This window comes from Triticum dicoccoides, chromosome 4A, assembly GCF_002162155.2.
Source record: "Triticum dicoccoides isolate Atlit2015 ecotype Zavitan chromosome 4A, WEW_v2.0, whole genome shotgun sequence".
Taxonomy (NCBI): domain Eukaryota; kingdom Viridiplantae; phylum Streptophyta; class Magnoliopsida; order Poales; family Poaceae; genus Triticum; species Triticum dicoccoides.
Genome location: NC_041386.1, coordinates 742905916 through 742909796, shown reverse-complemented (window position 1 = coordinate 742909796; position 3881 = coordinate 742905916).

Sequence of the window (3881 nt, the reverse complement as noted above, 5' to 3'; positions counted from 1 at the left end):
AGTAAGATCCCCTCCATGTAGACCCGATGCGTCCGTTTCCCCCCTCCAGGTGCCGGCAGCGGCGCCGTCCGTGTGAGGGGGCACACCCCGAAGACGCGTGCCGCCTCTTCGGACATGCCAGCACACTATACAGCATGTATGAGGGCCCGGTGCGACGCTCGGGTGGCATTGCTACCCCCCAGGGCCCCCGTCCCGCCTAACCCTGTAGCGTTTGACCACAGGATCTAGCCCTTTGACTTTGCACGGATGGTTTTTGACCAGTGGAACTATCCACCCGGTCGTGTTAGGTCGGCCCATACGAACACTTTAGAGCAACATCCGGGCCAAATCCACAGTAAGATCCCCTCCGTGTAGACCCAACGCGTCTGTTTCCCCCCTCCAGGTGCCGGCGGCGGCGCCGTCCGTGTGAGGGCTTATATGATATCAAAACCATCGCACTATATAATAACAAGCAATAAAATAGTAAGAAAATTAGACAAGTATCTATCTAAAGCAAGAATTTTTTTCAGAAAGAAGATAAGAACAAGAGGCTCACCACGGTGGTGCCGACGACGAGATCGGCGCGGGCGATCGACGACAGTGAAGACGGGGACGGGGCGTGACGGGCCGCTAATATAAACCTAGACAAATCTCGGGAAAAATAGAGTTCGAAGGTCGTGCTTCGAGAGGAGAAAGCTTAACTAGTGTGGCTCGGGCATTTCATCGAACACCTCAAGTGCATAGGAGGTGAGCTAGAGCACCACAAAGCCCTCCCCTCCCCGGCCAGAGAAAAACAGAGCAGTGGAGTGCTCTGCTCGCGGGCGAGGGGTATATATAGGCACCTCAATGGTCCTGGTTCGTGGCATGAACCGGGACTAAAGGGTAGCCAGTTGTCCCGGTTCGAGCCACCAACCGGGACCAATGGTGGTGGGCAAGGAGCCAGGCCCATTGGTCCCGGTTCGTCCCACCAACCGGGACCAAAAGGTCCAGACAAACCAGGACCAATGGCCCACGTGGCCCGGCCGGCCCCCTGGGCTCACGAACCGGGACCAATACCCCCATGAGTCCCGGTTCTGGACTGAACCGAGACTAATGGGCTGACCCGGCCTGAACCAAAGCCCTCTTTTCTACTAGTGAGGCAAGAAGTTTATTTTGTGTCTCAGCTAAGTAAATGTCTTGCTTATTTTAACCGTTCTGCTTGTGTTGTAGATGGGCTAAGATGGGGTTTTTTGGAGGAAAAGGCACGAGCAGAGCCCGGCTTTAAATTAATAAAGCCAAAACAAAGGTGAACGGTAATGATGACAAAATGAAAACTGAAACAATTTTTCTGGAGTTCCATGGATTTTCTTCAAATGAAGGCAAAAAGCTTCCCTGGGTTTCAAATATGCTTCCCCTATTGAGATGCAACATTGGCGTGCATAATTCTGGTCTGTTCCCCATTTTAAAGAAAATAATCGAGAAAATTTTCCAAGAGGGTCTCATTTTTTTTTTCGAAAAGGGGGGATACCCCGGCCTCTGCATCAGCATGATGCATACGGCCCTCTTATTAAACAAAATAGAGTAGTATCAACAAGGTTCCAAAGGTCCTGAAAAAAGAAAAAAGAAAGCAACACAAGCTCACACAGAGCCCGGATAAGCTAGATACATCAAGCTAGCCACATCAAAGAGCCACAACCGGCGGGGCAAACTAGATAGGAATACTAAATGCCTATCCTATTACATGACCGCCATCCAAACCGGTTGAAGATATCCCGAGCTACCATCTCCCAACGGACAGACCCAGTAACCAAATGCTCCCTGGCCTCCGTCTGGGTGAGTAGTGACCATGAACGAATCAGAGCCGTAGTCCGGAATAAAACCTGCAAAAAATGTATATATGATGTTCTGTTAAAGACCAAATCGTTTCTGCAGTTCCAGATGGTCCACAGCAAAGCACAAACCCCCACCCGAATATGTCTCCCTAAGTTGGGCTCAATCCCATTAAGGCATGTCCCAAACAAAGTACTAACAGAATTCGGTGGTTTGATGTTAAAAGCAATGTAGACCGTCTGCCATAGAACCTTTGCAAGCGGGCAATCAAAAAAGAGGTGTTTAATAGACTCATCCCAATCACAGAAACTACACCTAGTAGGTCCTGTCCAATTGCGCTTCTTCAAGTTATCCTTAGTTAAAATTACTTGTTTATGAACAAACCACATAAACACTTTTATTTTCAAAGGAACTTTGACATCCCAAACATGTTTGGACGTAGGAATGGAGCTCAAATTAATAACATCAATATACATTGATTTGACCGTGAAGCCTTCAGACTTAGTCAACTTCCAGCGCAATTCATCAGGTTGTTGAGACAGCTGGATATCCATCAGCCTTCTAACTAGATGGAGCCATTGTTCCCAACGATTGCCCGCTAGCACTCGTCTAAACTGAATATTAAGAGGGATAGATTGGAAAACCGAAGCAATGACCACCTCCTTTCGTTGAACAATACGATACAAGGAGGGATATTGGATGGCCAGTGGTGCGTCACCAAGCCAAGTATCCTCCCAAAAACGCGTGCTCGAGCCGTTTCCTACAACAAACTTTGTCCTATTAACGAAAGCCTGCTTGACCTTCATGATCCCCTTCCAGAAAGGCGAGTCACTCGGCCTTACCAATACTTGCGACAAAGTTTTTGACTGGAGGTACTTGCCGCGAAGGATCTGTGCCCACACAGCATCCGTCTCCGACGAGAGCTTCCACAGCCACTTGCTAAGAAGGCATTTATTCTTAATTTCTAGATTCTCAATACCTAGACCCCCTTGGTCCTTTGGTCTACAAATAATGTCCCACTTAGCCAGTCTGTATTTTCTTTTCAGCTCATCACCCTGCCAGAAGAACCGCGATCTATAGAAATCTAGTCTCTTCCTGACTCCAACTGGTATCTCAAAGAACGAAAGAAGAAACATCGGCAAACTTGTGAGCACCGAATTAATAAGTATTAACCGGCCTCCATAAGATAAGAGCTTGCCCTTCCAGCAGCTCAGTTTCTTCTCAAATCGGTCTTCAATGCACTTCCATTCTCTGTTCGTTAGCCTACGATGGTGGATTGGAATCCCTAAGTATGAGAAAGGTAACTGTCCCAACTCACACCCAAACAATTGTTTGTAGGCCTCCTGCTCATCTTTGGCCCTACCAAAGCAGAACAACTCACTCTTATGAAAGTTGATCTTCAACCCGGTCAATTGTTCGAATAGGCATAACACCAGCTTCATATTCCTAGCCTTACTCACGTCATGCTCCATAAAGATGATCGTATCATCAGCGTATTGTAGGATAGAAATGCCTCCATCAACCAGATGAGGCACCAATCCACCTACTTGACCATTTTCCTTAGCCCGTCCTATCAGAATTGCCAACATATCTACCACAATGTTAAACAAGATAGGGGACATTGGGTCTCCTTGTCGTAGGCCTTTATGAGTCTGAAAGTAATGACCTATATCATCATTAACTTTAATTCCCACACTACCCTTTTGCGTAAATGATTGGACCTGCCTTCGCCAGGCTTCATCAAACCCTTTCATACGCAAAGATTGTTGGAGAAATGGCCACTTTATCTTATCATACGCTTTCTCGAAATCCACTTTAAAAATCACTCCATCCAATTTTTTGGAGTGGATTTCATGGAGCGTTTCATGCAAAACTACCACTCCTTCAAGAATGTTTCTGTCTGGCATGAACGCGGTTTGGGATTGATGCACCACAGAATGCGCGATCTGTGTGAGCCTGTTGGTCCCGACCTTTGTGAAAATTTTGAAACTAACATTGAGGAGACAGATCGGCCTGAATTGCTCAATTCGTACCGCATCCGTCTTCTTAGGTAGTAATGTGATAGTCCCAAAATTCAGGTGGAATAATTGAAG